At 34.6% G+C, this 20,685-nt stretch overlaps 1 pseudogene; it reads left to right on the forward strand.

Moving 5' to 3' along the window:
• Positions 1 to 19,996, forward strand: part of LOC149571960 (plastidial pyruvate kinase 2-like) — a 56,009-nt pseudogene extending 36,013 nt beyond the window's left edge.
• Positions 19,997 to 20,685: the final 689 nt, after the last annotated feature.

A 20,685-nucleotide genomic window follows, 5' to 3' on the forward strand; every position in this document is an offset into this window, starting at 1 on the left:
CTTATATTATATTTCTTTCTTAATGGAAAAGAATTTTGGCTTAAAACAGTGAGGATATGCTTCAACATGTCCATTTGTATTATACCTAACATTATTATTTAACATAGGTGAGAGCTTTTGTTTAACATAAGTGTGAGTTTTTTATAAATGCAGATAACTTTTAGTTTTTTATAAAAAGTGAAGCAATAGAACATCTGAAAGAATTTTAGTGAGATTACTTTTAGTATTAATGTGCTATAGGCTATTTCTAAGATGCTTAAGGAATAATGTGCTTCAATATGAATGCGATTTAGCAAATGTGTTTTCTTCTTTAGGATATTTTCTAATGGGTGGTAAGTGTTCCATTTATTCTCAAGAGAAATGGATTCACGTTGAATCACTACTCATGAAGCATGGATCAATGAGTTTGAGTTAAAATCACGTAGTTAAATTTTGATAGCAATATCCCAATTTGACTTATTGTGGAAATTATCTCCTACTTATCAATAATAGATTTATCAAAGATTTAAGAATTTATGAATATAGTCAAACCAATAAATCATAATATAATACCCAAAGTAAATCATATTGTAAATTCTGTGGAAATACTTGTAAATCTGCTTAATTAGGGGGTTTTGCCCCTAAATCAACAGTGACAATACCAAGGATTTTTGTCCTTGACCAAGATTTGGATTTCCATCCAAACTGGATAAGAGCATGAAGATGGATTTAAGGACACTCAGTTGTGTTTTGAAACCACTAATAGAGCCTAATGAAGACATTAATCAATGTTTTCATTGAAGTCTGCACCCTTGTCCAAAGTTGCTACCTAAGCATGACTTCGTGAAACATGGAAAAAAACTCCAAGCTGTGGGACTTGAACTATGAGGTTGAGTCTCCAGAGAAGGCCGACTTCCTCTTACTATCAGGATGCACCTAACTACTCTTGGAGAGGAAAAGGGAGAAGGAGAGCATGAAAGAAAATCTACCTAATCTAATCTAAAGAGGTGATGCACCAAAATAGAGTGTTCAGACCAATCTCTGCCCATATAAGCACTATTGAACTAGAATGAAACTAAGTATATACACATTCAAACTTTCTTTAATCTAATAATCATATGCAGATCAGAAGACCAAGATGAATGACACAAGGAAAGAGAGATTCACTTATATTATCATTCATAGGCCAAGGAGATACAGTCATGCAAATCATAGATCTCTACAAAACACCAGTAAGAGGCAAAGAGTTCTTACACTTTCATACCAATGGCTAAAAGAGATAAGGAAGAAAATCATGTAGTTCAGAGGCACAAGAGAATTTACACTGAGAATCTACAGAGCAGTAACAAAGAAAATAGAGAAAGGTCCACCTTTTCAAAATTCACAAAAATTGCCTTTATAGTTCAGGCATAACTGAGATTTTCCCTCCAAAACTATCCTGCAACCACCGCCATCAAGGTTCTACCAAGAACAGTCATGGGGATCTGAAGAAATATGATTTAAGTATAGCTTTAGGTACCACAAAATTTGAATGTTAACTAAAACAGGTCCTTGAGAAGATAGAAGCGACGCCATAACTGTGCTTTGACCAAGTAGATAGATTAGATCGGGGTGGTAGAGTGTCTCTACATGCTTCACATTCACTTCTGGTGGTTGGAATTGATCATGAAGATCAGATTCACGAGATAACCTTGGTTTTCCATCACTTTTTAGCTCGTGAATCAGCAAGTCAATTGAGTCAAACTGAAATCGTAAGCAGGATGAGCCGTGTGGACCAACGAGCTCATTTCATTTTGCCACCTCGTAGGTCCTCTTGAATTTGACCACGCCTTATGGACTAACTGTGCCACCTTAATCTTAACCGTAGTAATTTTTTTAACCGCTATTGTTAACTATCAATGTTACTTTGGCCACCGAGACACGTGTCCTCCACCTGCCTTCTTGCATTACTTAACTCCTCCTTGACTTTATCTTGCGAGAAAGCACTAATCATTGATCTCCACCAGATCATCAATCAAGCAATCATTCGTGTAATGTGCTTTGTTCTTGCCTCAGGCCCATAACACTTGGTACACATCTGGCATCCAAATGGAAATCTCATAATACTTGGCCCCACCTTGCCATGTGTCATTGAGGTGCTATGTCACTATGTGTATCCTCTAAGCAATTTCCCATAGCGAGATAGCACCCACAGTGGATCTAGATTGATCTGACGATCATGAAGACTCATCGTATTACTATGCTATCTCCTTAAAAATTTTGGGCCCACGAACCACTTGGAAACCACCTGGCACAACCTGGAATCTTCATCTTGGTGAGACCTAGCCCACTGATCCACATGGCACAATGGTGCTATGTCTCTATGGATATCCTCCGAGCAATTTCCCATAGCAAGATAGCACCAACCATTGATCTATCTTGATCCGACAATGGGGAAGCTGTGAGCTCGCAAAAATAAACCTAAGAGATCAAGAATATCATAAGGTTCAATCATTTAATTTTTTTGATATTCTTGGGATGTTTAAAATAACATTAAACTAGGAAGTGACCATTGGGCGGGAAAGTAATTAAAATTCAAATATTTGGCGAGGGCACAATATGTAACAATCAATATCAAGCACTAGTTTCATTGGGATTGACATTAATCCAAATGCAAGAATTAGATTTTTGATGGATTTACATTATTCAAGGGGAAAGAAGAAATTCCAATTAGGGAAAGTGTAGATGTAGAAGACAAGTCAGCTGGCATATGGGTAAAACCAATTCAATAGTGGAAGACTAAAATTGTATGCATGATTGGTCCCTCTACAAGCACACCTAAAATGATACATAAATTAGCTGAAGTAGGGATGAATGTTGCTCGTATGAATATGTCTCATGGATACAATGCATCTCACAAGAGATTTATTGATCTTGTTAAAGAATACAATGCACAAAATGTAGACAATGTTATTGCCATAATGTTGGATAGAAAGGTAATGTTTGCTGTGGAGTTGGCATGGTTAACTAAGTAAAAAAATGGATTGTTGGTATTGAATTTGATAAGTATTAGTAGTTAAATTTGATGTGGAAATAGATATAATGCCTATATTATCTACAGTTGTAAATCATGTTTATAGTGCATGATAGAATATTTCAAAAAAAAAAGCAAGAATTAGACTATTAGTTTGTAATTGATGTGTTACCATTACAGAAACTCTAAGATTATCAAATTCATGTATAAGTATTATGAACCATGATAGTATTTCTTTATTGACATGAGTTCTTTTCAACTCAACGTATGGAAACTTGATGTTGGAATCATTGAATAGGAAACTACAATTTGAAACTCAATAGGACAATATTATCAATATGCATGAAAAGGATCATACAAGATTTGCTTTCATCTAGAGCTGCATAGGTGTTGAAAATCCTTTATTATATATAGGTTGTTGATGGAACTAACTATTTGAAAACATCACAATGTGGGTTATTTTCATATTCCAACACTATTAGCCAATCAGAAAAGATGTAGATTTGAAATTTGTTTCACTCTTTTTTTCATCCTAAATTAAAATACATATACATTATTAATAGTCATGTTTTGCATTTCAGGTGCAATTTATCAAATAACCCCCTTTTCAATATGTCTTTTGAGCTATTCCTTTGCTCAAAAAATAAATTAAAATATCATTTTATTGCAGGGCCCTGAAGTCAGAAGTGGAGATCTACCGTAGCCTATCATGCTCACAAAGGACCAAGAGTTTACTTTCACAATGAAAAGAGGAGTGGGCTCTGAAGACTGTGGAAGCGTGAATTATGATGATTTTGTGAATGATGTTGAGAAAGAAGACACACTACTTGTTGATGGTACGTTCTCTTGTGCTGGCTTGAAAATTAATTAATTAGCTGAAAAGAACAGAGTTACTAATGCTATTCACAGCATTTTCATAGCTTTCTATTTCTTATTGTTATTTAAATTTCTCTAGGGGGATGATGTCACTACAAGTGAAGTCAAAAACATCAGATTCAGTAATTTGTGAAGTAATCGATTGAGGAGAGTTTAAATCATGATGACACTTAAATGTGCGTGGAAAAAGTGCTACCCTACCTTCCATTACAGGTTAAGACCATTTTATCAATTCTTAGGCATGCATAGCAAATCAGATTTTTGTTGCTTATTGACATGTACATCTCAATCTGCTTCTTTCTCAAGGACTTTGATTTCATTGTGATTTCCCTTTTTTTTAACCTAATATTGATTGATTGAAGTTACCTAGAACATAATTGAATGATATGTTTATCAATCTTGAAATATGTGTAATATTTGTATTTTTTTATTGATTGTATATGTGACGAGTTGTTTTGACCAACACAAGTATCTGAGATAGCTTAATTTGGTATTTGATAAAATCTATTTCTTGTCTTTTTTTTTTGCAGATAAAGATTGGGATGATATAAAATATGGAGTTGAGAATGGCATAGACTATTATGTTGTTTCCTTTGTTAAATATGCTAAGGAGGTGCATGACCTGAAAGATTAGTTTAAAAGTAAACCTTTGAAGCAAACTTTTAACTTTCCAGTGTAATATAATCCTTTGCAAATAGTTTTGAGCTTGATATAGCATGTTCCCTTAACTTATATTTTAAATCAAAATTTAAAAAGTGATAAAATATCAATGCATTTGTATTTGTAATTATGTGAAGGTTGTGGTGCAGATATCCATGTGACTGTGAAGATTGAAAGTGCTAATTCAATACCAAATCTTTATTCAATTGTTTCTACATCAGATGGGGTAAGTATAGTCTCCCTAGATCAGAGGTTTTAGTTGGATAAGTTGTTACTTTATGATTGGTGATATTGCTTTGAATGGGGTTAATAAATTATGTGAAGTCATGCTTGTCAAGCATTATATAGAAAGTTAAATGCACATGCTACTTTGTTTACTATTTAGTCAGGCATGTATTTGTTTGGATGTTGGTGCTTCGCCATTGTTGGTTTTTGATGGTTTTTGTATGGCTTTGATGTAAAATACAAAATATAAAAGCTTTACTTGTGAATATGTTATAATCTTCTTTAAATTGTTGGCAAGGACAATGAGCTTCAGTAAAGATGTTTTTAAATCAATTTTTTTTATTGTCTATCATTCAGTGAAGTTAACTGGAATGAGACCATCATTTAGCTGCCTGACTGATTCCTAGCTATTGAGTTTTCAAATTTTAGTTTCCTCATAGAGCTCAGGATGGTTCTATCAAGAAACAAGAGAGAAAAACTTAAACGTGGACACTAATATCTAAATCGACACTTTGAAAGGAGGGATAGATATATTTTTTATGCTATAATTTTCACATTAAATCAATTAATGTGATTTTTTTTTCCTGTGTGAGTAAAATCTGTGAGGCCATATAGCCTTTGGAGATTTTTCTAAATGTGACATAAGTTGGCTAAAATGGCATAACTCTCAACTATGAAAATCTTGACATCTTCCTCATTCTGAGACTGTTTGCTTCCGATGGGCATTTTTATGTCATCACAACTTCTCATAATTGATTTTACTAGGTACATTCCCATGCAAGACTTGTTGGTATCTTCTGCTTAGGAAATTTTAATGTATGTATTTAAACATGGCATTCTCTTCAGATTCTACTGTCATAATTCATAAATTTGACATTAGTTCAATCTCATAATTATGCCTTTGTTATCTTTGTCCTTTCCATCTTTTAGCTTCACAATAAAGAGCTTAGAAGTTGTGAACTATCAATCTCGCAGAAGAGGAAGCAGTTGGGATTCTCTCTCAGTGTCAGATTATGGTATAAAATTAAAACATTTTTTTGTGAGAGGAAATGCGCTTTTCCAATTCCTAATAGAGATGTTGTGGCGTGCAAGGGCTATGGGTATTTTTGTGCAGCTGTCATACCATGCATGGGAAAAGATCTTTTGTTTGCCATAATTTTTGTCAATGTTGCCTTGAGAAGAATTTAGGGTTAGCTTTAGGTTCATTCTAGCTCTGATTCCATCTTGTCACCTTTTGTTTGGGTATGAGATGCCAGATTTTGAATACATAGGATACAAGCTAGGTTTTAAAAGCTAAGAAACATTGTCTTACAAGTTAGATTTCAACAGCTAAGAAACAATGATCTTATTGTTTTGTTAATTTTAATTTTTTACCTTCTTTTGAACTTGGTTTACAAGATTTTTTGTTTTGTCTCACGTAAACACCACTTAACACTATTTGGCTACTCTCTAGGATATCTCACACACCCAAATATTCAATTGGCTCAGTTGAGGTTGAAAGATACCACCTAGCGGACTAACCAAGATAGTCTCCCAAACAACAACACCCTTGTCTTTTGTCCCTATTCAGATAAATATTTAGTTTTCTAGATGTTTAGAGCCCATTTAGTAGTTTATATGTTAATCTAAAGAAACTATGAATGATAATGCATCTCTTAGTATTCAGGGCTCCACTATTTGTCCAAACACCAGTGTTAGAGTGTAGAACTGTCCTGGAATAGGGCTGGAGCACCCAGGTATTGTGCAAGTGACCTGTAGTGGTGAATATAAGTTGTGTATCTTTGTCCTAGTCTCTGTCTTGCAGAAGCATCCATCTTGAATGCTAGTGCTCCAGTTGATTCTCTAGAACAAAAAATTTCTTGGATCCTTGTTCCTGTGTTTCTATTCCCTTTTCTTCTGTCTACTACAACCTACAATATACAGAGGAATGCATACTCTCTCTCTCTCTCTCACACACATGTGTGTGCATGCACACACATGCACACGCACACTCACACGCACACCCACACACACACATACACATGTGCATGTGTGCATACATCCATGCACATATTTACTTGTTTACATTTTACATTTCCTAACTTTGTATTGATTAGAATCTTTATTAAATCTGAAATGGTTTTAGAGTACGCTATCATGTATAATATGATTTATTTCAGATATGATTAAATGTAGTCAAATACAATGAAGGTTTAAATTTAGGCCTAGTTCGAATCTGTAGCTTCTTAAGACATAAGACTTAATTTCTGTTCTTTTAGTAGCATAAGTTGCTTGCTTTGAGAACCCTTTTGGCTTTTTTTCCTAAATTCTTAGTTTCTTCTAACCGTAAGGTTATTGCTTGGTAAAGGGGTTGGTGATATGATGGTGATGAGAGCTTCTAAAAACGCTATCCTTAAAAAGCAATAAAGAAGCACAAGTCTCATGACTCCTACGAGTTTACTTAAGAAGACTTAATTTCTGTTCTTTCAGTAGCATAAGCTGCTTGCTTTGAGAACCCTTTCATCTTTTTTCTTGAATTTTTAGTTTCTTTAAACATAAGGTTATTGCTAGTCCAAGGGGATGGTTTTATGATGGTAATGAAGGCTTATAAAATTTATGTCCTAAAGAAGCAGTAAAGAGCTCAAGTCTCATGACTCATTTTTTGCACAAGTTTACTGAAAAGTTCATAAATGGATAGAAATTGCTGATCTAAATAGCTGTATAAGCTTACAATTTTATGAAAGTACTTCTTTGGAGGTTTTTTGATATTTATATGTTGGTGGTCCCTTGGACATTATTGAATGTTTTCTTTCATTATTTTATTTATGACAAGCATTTACACACTTCTTGCATGTGAAAGATCATAGCCACCTTCATTTTCAGCCACACTCATTTAAGTTATGCATGTATTGATTTTTTGATGGTATTTGTATGTTGTTTAGGATTCTAACAGTTGTCTCTTCCTTCCTCTTCTTTAGGTTATGGTAGCTCGAGGGGATCTTGGAGCAGAGCTTCCTATCGAGGAAGTTCCTTTACTCCAGGTAATTTTATAGAGTTTTTTATCATCAGTTAAAATGTCACACATATCAATGAAAATCATTTCTTAAATTCTGTATTTGCAACCATTCTTATGAAGGAAGAAGAATATATTATATAACATATAAATTCTACTAGTTCTTTAGATCCTTGTGGTTTGATTCATGATGTGGAGGTTAGCTAAAGAGTTATATAAAGCTCTAATAAACAATAATTTGGTCCAGATTAGAAAATGTCTTTCTTTGTAATTTCTCAGTATAGAAAATGATAAAGATATTTTTTAATTTCTCAAGATACTAGTAGGGAAAAAGTGAGCAACATAATGGCAACTCAAAAATGTGGAAAAATACCTCCTCTCCATGCCCACCCCCCATCTTCTATCATAAGAGAAATAACTAATTTTTTAAACTTTTAAAGCCATCCTAATCGCATAGAGGTTAAACAAATGAGAGTAAGCAAAAACTGCACGCCGTGAGTTTTGAAATATTAATTTTTTCTTGTTAATTTTGAGATCACTGATTATGGATAGTTGTAACATAAATCTCTTTAACATTGTTATGGAATAACTCTGCCAGAATGATAATGGAGCCTTGATGCAATAAAATTTAATTAAAATAAATAAGATGTGTTTACCCTACCCATCCTGCTTAATTATCAAGTTCTGGAGACAATCTATACACAAAATGATAACTAGAGTGCTAAAGTTGACAAAAAACCATAATGTCCCCTTTTTCGGATTGCCCAAATTTTTGCCCTTTCTTTGTATGAGATCCTCTATCTGGTTCTCTTTCTTGGTATTCTTCCCTTGCTAAATACTCATTGTTGGATAGTAAGGAATGTAGAGTTACTTTGGCGGTCTTCAATGCTACTGTAGCTTTTCTGACCCTTGCAATATGATTGCCTTCCATGCTTTGGATGCTGCTGCAATTTGTCAAGTGCTGTAATAAAAATGTATTAATTGTATTTCCTTTCTTACATGCTCTTATCCATACTCCTCTGGCCATAAATGACTTTCGATATATGTCCTTTAAAAGGGACGAAGGGGCATGTTTCTTGACACAAGTATGTCCTGCCTGAAGAGAGGTGTCTTTTTGTTGTATTTGTGCTCTTTATTGACAGTGGTTCATTCTTTAATGAAAGTGATATTATTTCAGAAATTATAATCTCAAAGTGCTTCACCTTTAACAGATTGCAATCACAATTATATTCCATGAGGTTTTCCCAACTTCAACAATCACATGTCTTTTGATGTAACATCCCAATTTCCCGAGTCTAATTTAACATTTAACATTCTTAAGGAATATAGTTACTATTTTGTTTCATAGGAAGAAAATTATATCATGTTGGAATATTAAATGAAATGGTCATTTGTCCCTTGAGCTAAATGCTCACCTACCCCCCTGACTTCCTGAACAGATAGAAACATAAATATAGTGGGTGAGATTTTTGAAATCAAAAATGAGAGGGAAAAATGGAATGTGACAAAAGGGAATGTTTCTACATTCATTTCATTCAGTCAGATTATTCAGAGATTCAGTTCAGCAGAGCAGAGAAAAGGAAGAAGAAGAAAGTGATCAGCAGATCCATTTGTTGCAGAGACAGAAGGAAGTATGTTCAGTGTCTCCAGTTGCACGTGACTCCTTTGTTCATTCTGTGAGTTGGTTGTTGTTTTGTTTTGTCCTGTTGAAGCAGTGATTGCTCCAGGCACCATTGTATGCAGCCATTAGAGCTGCAAGTTTAAAAGTCTATTGAAGTTTGAAGTATTATCAATTTAGGGTTATTTTAGGATTTTCTGGTTAAAGCCGAATGCTCCTAGATTTTGTAATGGTTTAATCAAGTTGAATAGTAAATCAAGCAGGCATACTTGAATCCATTACTCTTCCCTTGAATGTTGCATTTGACAAGTTTTTTTTTGAAGCTTAATGTTCTGGCTCTCTGGTTTTAATGGTGAAAGCATTCGCGTTGAAATTTCTTAAGTTATAATTTTTTCAATTTGAAATAGAACACTTGGCATCCTCTTCTGTTGTTAATATTTTCTAAGTTATAAATTTTAGTTGGAGCCGAGCTCTCTCGACATCCATTGGTGTCGAGCATTTCCATTATTGCTGAGCATTTTTTTTTAGTGTCGAGCTAACTTGGCACCTACTCTCTTGTGTGCTGAGCTCACTCAGCACCTGTTTCTTATCACTCAGCACCATCAAGTGTCGAGCAATCTGTGACTCGGCATCTTCAAGTGCCGAGAAAAACTGACACTTGGCACCTTCATGTGCTGAGCAAATTTTTAGGTTTAGGGTTGTGAGTTTTTAATTTAATTTATATTTCTAACATGGTATCAGAGCTTTGAGGCCCCACATCCATAGTGAGTTAGGGCATTTATTTTCTTGGGATATTTGACATGGTAGTAGATATAGGAAAGATATGGCAGCAGCCACCATCCTTCAATGGACAAAATTATGATACATGGGCAAAGAAGATGAAGACCATTATGGTTGCAAATGATTTATGAGAGTTTGTGATTAATGGGTTCAATGATATAATAGACCCAACTCAGTATGTTGCTCTCACAAATGCACAAAAGACTCATTTGAAAGAGTCAAGGAGGAAGGATGCTAAGGCATTAAGTTTGATTGAGGTAGCTATGACAGAGACAATTTTTCCAAAGATTGCAGCAGAAAATTATGCAAAGGAAGCATTGGATATCCTTGAGACAAATTTCAAGGGGACTAATAAAGTTCATACAGTAAAGCTACAGAATATAAGGAGGGAGTTTGAGAACCTTCAAATGAAGGAAAATGAATCAATTTCAAACTTCAGTTCAAGGACCTCCAATGTGATTAATCAACTCAACTCAAATGGAGAAGACTATCAAGAGTAGAGGATAGTGGAAAAGATATTGAGGAGTTTACCTCATAAATATGACAATTTGGTCATGACCATAGAAGAGGCAAAAGACCTCACTATTTTGACAATGGATGAATTGATGGGTACTCTTCAAACCCATGAGCATAGGATCAATAGATCTACATCTTCTTCTTCCCAAGAGCAAGCATTCAAGGCTCAGTCAAATCCAAGAGGAAGGGGGAGAGGAAGAAATGGCTTAGGTAGAAACTCCAGAGGCAGAGGCCAAGGTAATGGAGGACAAAGGAATGATGCAGCAAAAAGTTCAGGAAGAGCAGATGGAGCAAGTAGCTCACAAAATACTTCAAGAGGAAGTAAGAAAAACTACAACTCAAATAAGAGTAATGTAGAATGTTACTACTATCATAAATATGGGCATTATGCAAATGAATGCTGGAAGAAGCAAAATGATCAGTCAGGAAAAGCAAATGTGGCTGATGTGAACATGGGAAGTGGAAAGAATGACATTGCTTTCTTCATGTGTAATGTTGGTGAAGAAGGAAGCCTTGAGGTTTGGTACCTCGACAGTGGATGTAGCAACCACATGAGTGGTAATGAAACCTTGTTTTCATTCATTGACAAGAGTTTCAAATCAAAAATTAAGATGGGTAACAATGGAACCCTACCAGTTGTTGGCAAAGGATCTATTATGGTCCACACCAAGAAAGGTGAGAAGAAGGAAATACAAAATGTGTATTTTGTCCCTAGTATGAAGCACAATTTGATGAGCATTGGTTAGCTCATTCAAAATGGATACAAAGTGTTGATGGAGAAGGACAGGTGTGTCATTCAAGAAAAGGATGGGAGCAAGAACTTACTTGCCACAGTTCAAATGACAAAGAACAAAATGTTTCCCTTGAGGATAGAGATATGTTTATCATCTCAAGTTGGTGTTGCACCTCCCACACAATCACCTCTAAGGAGTGTGATTGAAGACCCCTCACAGCTATGGCACCTCAGGTATGGTCATCTAGGCTATGGTGGTTTAAATTTTTTGTCAAATAAAAGAATGGTAGAAGGTTTGCCACGTATAGGAAATTCATGTGACAAGTGTGAGGCTTGTATTTTGGGTAAGCAACATAGGCTTCCCTTTAATTATGAAAATTCTAGGAGGGCTAGATATCCATTAGAGTTAGTGCATATTGACATAGTTGGTCCTATGCAAGTTACTTCCATTGGGGGGAGTACTTATTTTATGACATTCATAGATGATTTCAGTCGTAGGACATGGGTGTATTTCTTAAAGAATAAATCTAAAGCATTTGATAAATTTGTATAATTTAAAGCCCAGGCTGAAAGAGAATGTGGATACTATATTGAATTCCTAAGATCAGATAGAGGAGGGGAGTATACCTCCAATTCTTTTGTAAATTTTTGCAGGAAACATGGCATAAATAAAGAGCTCATAGCAACCTATACACCACAGAAAAATGGAGTGGCTAAAAGAAATAACAGGACCATTGTTGAAATGGCAAGGAGCATGATGAAATAGAAAGGTCTCCCAACTAAATTTTGGGGCTAAATTTTGGGGAGAGGTTGTGGCAACAACAGTTTACCTAATCAATAGGTGTCCTACAAAGGCAGTCCGTGATAGAATTCCAATGGAAGCATGGTCACGAGGAAGATGGACAGTTGAACACCTAAGGGTGTTTGGATGTGTTGCATATGTACATGTGCCTAAAGAGAAAAGACAAAAATTGGATGACAAAGGTGTGAAGTGCATCTTCATAGGGTACAGCTCAGAATCAAAGGCATACAGATTGTATGACCCATTGAACAACAAGATGACTCTTTCAAGAGATGTAGAATTTCTTGAAAATCAGTCTTAGTATGGTCCAATTGATGAGTCACCGAGCACTTCAAGTAAAGTGTCAATTATGAGTGAAGAAGATGTTGATGAACAACAAGAAGAAGGAGCAAATAGAAGAAAAGGAAAGCAAGTTCAGTCATTGCTGAGCTCCTCTAGGCATGATCGAGTGTCAGTGTTGAGTACCAGTGAAGACCGAGCTAGTCAGCAATGTTGCAGCAGTGAAGATTCTGATCCCACACTCTCCTCCCTATTACCAAGAAAGACTAAGAGTCCTAGGGAGTTATACCAAGATGAAAGGTATGAAGATTATGATGAGAGTGTTAATTTTGCATTATTTTCTCATAGTGATCCAATATATTTTGAAGAAGCAATCAAAGAGAAGAAATGGTGTAAAGCCATGGATGAGGATATAGATGCTATAGAAAGGAATGAGACATGGGAGCTAACTGAATTGCCTCCCAAGAAGAAAGTGATTGGAGTGAAATTGGTCTATAAGACCAAATGCAATGCTGAAGGCAAAATTGATAGGCATAAGGCAAGGTTGGTAGTCAAGGGCTACAAACATTAGTATGGCAGAGATTATGATGAGACCTATGCCCTGGTTGCAAGAATGGAAATCGTGCATGTTGTCATAGCTATTGCAACTCAGCACAAATGGAAGGTATATCAAATGGATGTGAAGTCCACCTTCCTAAATGGTGTATTGAAGGAAGAATTATATGTGGAGTAGCCACCTAGTTATGAAGTAGCAGTTGAAGAGAACAAATTATATAGATTGAAGAGAGCTCTTTATGGGCTCAAGCAAGCTCCACGGGCATGGTATAGTAGAATTGACTCATATTTGATGAGCAATGGCTTTAGCAAAAGCAATGGTGAGCCCACTCTTTACATCAAGGCAGTAGATGGTAATGTATTGATTGTTGTCTTATATGTAGATGACTTAATTTTTACTGAAAATGACAAGGCTCTAATTGGTGAGTTCAAAGAGGCCATGAAAAATGAATTTGAAATGACAGACCTAGGTCTCTTGATATATTTTCTAGGCATAGAAGTAAAACAAATGCATGATGGCATCTTCATCTCTCAAGAAAAATATGTAGGGTAGATCTTGGAGAGATTTAAAATGCAGAATAGTAAGGCAGCCCCCACACCAACAGCAGTAGGTCTGAAATTGAGCAAGGAAGACTCTAACAAGAGAGTGGATCCAACACTATACAAGAGTATGGTTGGAAGTTTAATGTATTTGATTGCAACTCGGCCAGACCTAATGCATGCAGTAAGTTTAATTTTTAGATTTATGGAAACACCAAAGGATTCCCATTGGCAAGCGGGAAAGAGGATCCTAAGGTATGTGAAAGGTACCAAGGGATTTGGAATTTTGTATACTACAAATGATGATTTCAAGTTGGTTGGTTACACGGATAGTGATTGGGCTGGAAGTATAGATGATAGGAAGAGCACTTTCAAATACATGTTTCATATGGGATCGGGTGCAATTTCATAGGCATCCAAGAAGCAACCTATTGTTGTTCAATCTACAGCAGAGGCTAAATACATAGCAGCAAATGTAGTAGCATGTCAAGCTATTTGGTTAAGGAGGATCTTGACAGATTTGAATGAAAGGCAAGAGGATGGAACCATAATTTATTGTGACAACATCTCATCAATTGCATTGTCTAAGAATCCAGTCTTCCATGGGAGAAGCAAACACATAGAGATCAGATATCACTTCATCAGAGTGCTGGTGGAGAATGGGGATATCAAGATGGAATTTTGTAAGTCTAAGCAATAGCTAGCAGATATTTTTACCAAGCCTTTAGGCATTGGAACTTTTGTACACCTAAGAGAGAGTCTTGGTGTAGTTGATTTGAATCAGCTGTGATCCTTGTTTGTTTGTCTCAGGACAAAGGGGGAGTGTTAGAATATTAAATGAAATGGTCATTTGTCCCTTGAGCCAAACACTCACCTACCCCCCTAACGTCCAGAATAGATAGAAACATAAATACGGTGGATGAGATTTTTGAAATCAGAAATGAGAGAGAAAAATGGAATGTGACAAAAGGGAATGTTTTTACATTCATTTCATTCAGTCAAATTATTCAGAGATTCAGTTCAGCAGAACAGAGAAAAGGAAGAAGAAGAAAGTGGTTAGTAGATCCACTTGTTGCAGAGACAGAAGGAAGTATGTTCAGTGTCTCCAATTGCACATGACTCCTCTGTTCATTCTGTGAGTTGGTTGTTGTTTTTTTTGTCTTGTTGAAGCAATGATTGCTCCAGGCACCATTATATGCAACCATTAGAGCTACAAGTTTAAAAGTTTATTGAAGTTTGAAGTATTATCAGTTTAGGTTAATTTTAGGGTTTTCTGGTTGAAGCTGAATGCTCCCAGATTTTGTAATGGTTTAATCAAGTTGAATAGTAAAGCAAGCAGGCATACTTGAATCCATTACTCTTCCCTTGAATGTTGCATTTGACAAGTTTGTTTTTGAAGCTTAATATTCTAACTCTCTAGTTTTAATGGTGAAAGCATTCACATTCAAATTTCCTAAGTTATAATTTTTCCATTTTGAAATAGAACACTCGACATCCTCTTCTATTGTTAATATTTTCTAAGTTATAAATTTTAGTTGGAGCCGAGCTCTAGATGCCGAGCATTTCCATTGTTGCTGAGCATTTCTTTTGAGTGCCAAGCTAACTCGGCACCTACTCTCTTGTGTGTCAAGCTCACTCAGCACCTATTGCCTATCACTCGGCACCATCAAGTGTTGAGCAATCTATGACTCAACATCTTCAAGTGTCGAGCAAAACTAACACTTGGCACCTTCATGTGCCGAGCAAATTTTTAGGTTTAGGGTTGTGAGTTTTAAATTTAATTTATATTTCTAACATATGATTCATGTTCATGTGAATAAGATTTACCATTTAAATCCATTAAACAAAATTTCTTAACTAAATACTTGAAGTACCATCAAATTAAGTTACTATAGAAATTAAAAACCACATACCTCAAAAAACTAAGTTCAAATCAAACTAAGGATGCTTCTGCAACCACCCGGGTTAGTCCACAAATAAACTACAACAATTTAATATGACAATTATCATCTAAAAACCACTATCAATTTAAATACTTCTAATTATTTTAAATTAGGGCATCACATACCACTGTATCAATTAGGGCATTTTTTACCATCAGTTCATTTAGGGCTTCTAATACTGCTATCTTACTTAGGGCTTTCAATACCATGAATTCATTTAAGGGCTTCCACAACCACGGATTCAATGTAGGGTTTTCGCGACAATGGATTCAATTTAGGGCTTCTACCATCTCGAATTCAGATAGGGCTTCCAACACCACTGTATCATTTAAGGCTCTAGCTGTCACCCAATCAATTAGGGCTTCAGATTTCTTTTCCTTCCGTTTACTTATCTGTGACAGTAACTCAAGATTAGAAATATACTTATATTTGATATCCATATAAATGAAAAACATTCACAATTCTAAAATCTTGCATCTAACAGTAACAATAAATTAGCTCAACTTAATCTTAGCTCCTCATAAATAAAAATGATATTACCTGTTTTTGATAACAATTGAATGCATAGCTATCTCTATCTGACACATGTTTGACATATTGAGAGAGGTGGAACATTGTCAGGGGCTTTACCACCCAACCTCGGACCTCAATATATCCCCACACGATCTCTAATGAGAAAGGCCCTCCCTACCTGAAATTGATAGGGAACATCATTCCATCCACTGGGCATCATGATATATAACACGCCATACAACTTGGCAACAGGAGATCACCATAACAAAAATGTGCATGAGCTAATATATATTAGTTTTTTTATGTATGAAAGTATAGGTTACTGATTTCATTCTTGTTTTTCCTTTTTATAGGTTCATCTACACCTCCTCACCATAATCAGACCATCAGGTTGGTGATTCCTTGGTGCTAGAACATTTAGCCTTTACTGATATGACATGTACCTTATTCGCCCTAATCTGGCTCTTAGCCTAGCAATTTTCATTGGTATTTTGGTCCATTGACTTAGTTCATTATCAATCATTAATTCAAATTTGAATATTAAATTTCCCTATGAAGGAAAAGCCATCAAGTACGATTTACTGCCTTATGGCATCTTCTATTATAATTATAAATTGATTAAAACTCAAATCATTATGGCAGTCGGTTTGATCTTTCATGATTACAATTGTTCTATGATAAACGACTTCAACTATTTATTTATAAATCAGATGAAAACATGAATTCACAGACATACTATTTCTATGGAAACAACAAAAGGATTATGTTAGACTTTTCACAAGATGGACGACATGCTTTTTACATTAATCTCAATTTTAGTTATCTAATTTTATAACACGATGTAAGAGATTTTACTTGAAAAGATAACTTTCTTTAAAAGAAATTTAGAGAAATTTCATAATCAGATATAAGAAGACATCAGATTTAAGTATAAATCATTGTAGTGTTTTAAATAAGGCAGACCTTCATAGAACATGACAACTTTTAAAAGGATAAATAATAGGATTCGAGCCTTTACCATAGTCATATACCATAGGGAAAAGAAACGATATTCCTTGCAATGAAAGACAGTGGTCTTACATGTAATCGAGTTTTACTTCCACATACTAATATTATATGAAATTATGTATGATCTATCGGCACAAGATTTAAACTCTAAAAGAAAATGACAAACTTATGCAATATACAATGTCTCAAGAAAAACCACAAACTATATAGCAATGTCATATCTTCAACGACTTAAGGAATAAACTCTATGATCAAACTTAATAGTAAAAGGAGTATGAAAGAGGGTTCACGGGTTTTGTGCCATGTATACTACTGTAGAACTTCTTCAACAATTAGCAACACAAATAAAGTAGCAAAGACATAATTGATTATTCAAATCCAATAATTATGCACCATTTAATCATAGGCAAACCAAATTAATAAGCAAGACTAACCTCTTAATAGACATGTTCAAGCAAATAATATATGAAATATAAGACATGTTCATGCATACAAACGTTCATGTTTTATCCTCAATGGTAAATAACATATTCCATCTCAAATACAAAGTACATGTACAAGTATTTTACTTAGCTCAAACAAATACACAATCTCAAAGTAAACTAATGCACTACTTCCCTAAATGAGATGCATTTCATTTGGTGGCCCAAAAATAGGCATTCCTTACTGCATGATAGTCTGATTGAAGCTGTAGCGTTTGGAATGAATTCTACCAATCGGCTCTAAGATCTTCTTAATCGATGAGAACAATATGTTATCAACTGACTCTGCAAATATAGGGACATCTAACGCAAAGGAGTTTGATTGCCAAAAGAAATGAAAGTTGAAGGAGAAAGGATGGAATAATAATCCTCCCGGCTCCTCTCATGGCTTCCTTTAAAAGAAGAGCAAACATGAATCCTAGGCTCCCACCAGTTACAAGAAGATTAATTGCTCATTTGAAAGCATCACAATTATAAAAATATATGAAAAAGAAACAAGGAGGAAAAATAATAAAGAACCCGACTCTATGGCTTCTATCCGTTACAAGAAACTATACGAATTCCAATTATAAATTTGATGTAAAGCAAGAGCATGAAGTTAAAAGATTACAATGGATTCTAATTTCCAATTATTTAATCAATTAAAAACAAGGAAAGCATAAAATAATGGAAAGAGAGAGTTTGAAAGATTATAACTCAAAAATAATAATTCAAATGTTGTTAAAATATGAACATTATTAAAATCTTATATGTACAAACAACATCACCTTATTAATTAAATATAATGGTGCCAAATCATTTATACATATACAAACATTTATAAATATTAATTAAAATAATATGGTGAAAGATATATTAAAATCCTTAGAGATATGTTTATATATTTTTACCCAATTATTTAATTAAATTATTTATTTAAATAACTCATGCAGTTCCACAGATGTATCATGTTTCAAATCGCTAGGTCCTCTACCTGTCTGCCTAGTGATGGTGATGCCCTGCCTAATTCTTTTCTAATAATGCTTCCAGCCCTTTGACATGCTCCCTGCAAGGAATTTCTCTGTAATTAAATTATAAATTATATAACGATAAATAATCATAACAATTAACCTTCCATCCTAATTCCATGAATTCATAATTAACGATCAACTAACATGTCATCTGCACTTGAAATCATAACGACCAACTAACTTACCATTTCGCTAGATTATATCAAATTAAACTGCCAATTGACTTCATCTAAACCTCAACATCTATATTACAAGCTAAATCAAAAATTGGGATGTAACATTTGACCACTTATGCGTATGTGGTTATGCTAACACTAGTCATGTTTATCACTACAACAATCTTTGAATGCCTAGTTTAAATGATATAGTTGAACCCTCCATAATCACTGAAACAAAGAAGTTGTGTATAGTTACAGTGTGTCTAATATATCTTCCAATACTCATATTTTCTAACTTGTAAACAGTCCTCAAAGTATTGATGCCTGGTCAAACCCTCCCCAAGAGACTAATAGGTGTTTGATGGTTGTATCCAAAGGCACCTATTTCCAAAACCATTTCTATTTTGGATCTTTGATTTTAACCTTTTGATAATGATAGGAGGGCATTCAACACAAATGATTAACAAGGGGAAGTATACTTTCGCTCTGGATAGCTTTACCCACAGAGTATTGTATCAGTGATGAAGGAAAGTTTCTTGGCTTCCAATTGCTCATTCTTAGCTGCTGGTAGGGACAGCTATTCAATTTCTCCCCAAAGAACATGGCACCCTTCAAACAATGATTTTAACTTAGCCCTTAGAATGGTGCAAGAGGAACATTTTTCAAAGCTATGAATTGACCTTATTCAAGTAATATTCCTTTAATTGCATTAGGAGAGATTTGTATGTATATTATACTGTTGTTCATATATTTTGCAGTGAAGGAGTGTCATAAAAGCATATTTTTAGCATTATTTTGGATAAATATAAGCTTTGCCCCCTTTTATAACTAATGGAACTTTTGCTTGCCAACCTTCTAACTTTATTTTCATAATTTAATCAATGCAAGTTTCCAAAAAGGAATGCAACATTATTCTTTTCTTGTCTCATGTTAATATCAAAAAATCAATCTGCCAAACTAGATAGATTTCATGGTTGCTATGTTATTGAACTTATGAGAGGATATTGATATACTATTAATTAGAATGGATTGGTGATTTAATATTTATCTTTTACTTTGTAGGAAGAAATAATTAACATATGTCGAAACATGGGCAAGCCAGTTATAGTAGCAACAAACATGTTGGAAAGTATGATAATTTACCCAACGCCAACTCAAGCAGAGGTTTCAGACATTGTTATTGTTGTACGAGAAGATGCAGATGCTATCATGCTCTCAAGAGAAACAACACATGGAAAGTGTGTATTTCTTTTGACAAAATTGAAGTTTTGGATTTCTTTTTTGGAAGGCACAGTTCAAGAAGATTTTGAATGAGTTTCATTTCTCCATGCTACTTCTCTCATGTTGTCATAATGAAAATATAAATCCACATCATCCTATTCTTTTCTGCAAATATCCTTTAAAATTGTTAGTACAAAAGCTAGTAAGTATAAGTGATTGGAATTTAAAATTTGATAAATTATAGCTCAATTTGTGTTAGATTAATCTAATTAGGTTGTGGGTTGTTAGGGTTATTGTTTCTTTCTTTGCACTATTAGGGAGATTAATTCCCTTATTAATGCAGAACTTGAATAGTCTACCCACTAGAAAATTGATTTTGATAATCCATCTCATTTTGTAATCATCTTTATATGAGCTCTTTGTGCCACAAATTCCTCAATCATCTCTAGAGTGGCAGAATCTACACAATCAAAACAACTCTTACAAGTAAGATTGGTGTTTATGCTATTTGTGATGTTTATGCTATTTGTGATGAATCTCAAATCTAGGCAGCATTTATAGTCATTTCTTGCTGATATCTTGAGATTTATACAGCTGGCACTTTTTTTCTTTGTCACTCTTCTTGCGAGGTTCGTCAGCTTGCAACCATAGTAGTGAAGCATGTCCATTCATCTGTACCAAAAATATCAGAAGAGTTGTAAAAGACATTAGCTCACAAGTTTTTTCTATTCAATGGATCCATGATAGTCGCAGAATGGACTCCATTGAATGTGACTCTTCCA

The sequence above is a fragment of the Cupressus sempervirens genome, chromosome 2 (genome assembly GCF_028749045.1).
Source record: "Cupressus sempervirens isolate cs-2001-9-10 chromosome 2, ASM2874904v1, whole genome shotgun sequence".
Lineage (NCBI taxonomy): Eukaryota > Viridiplantae > Streptophyta > Pinopsida > Cupressales > Cupressaceae > Cupressus > Cupressus sempervirens.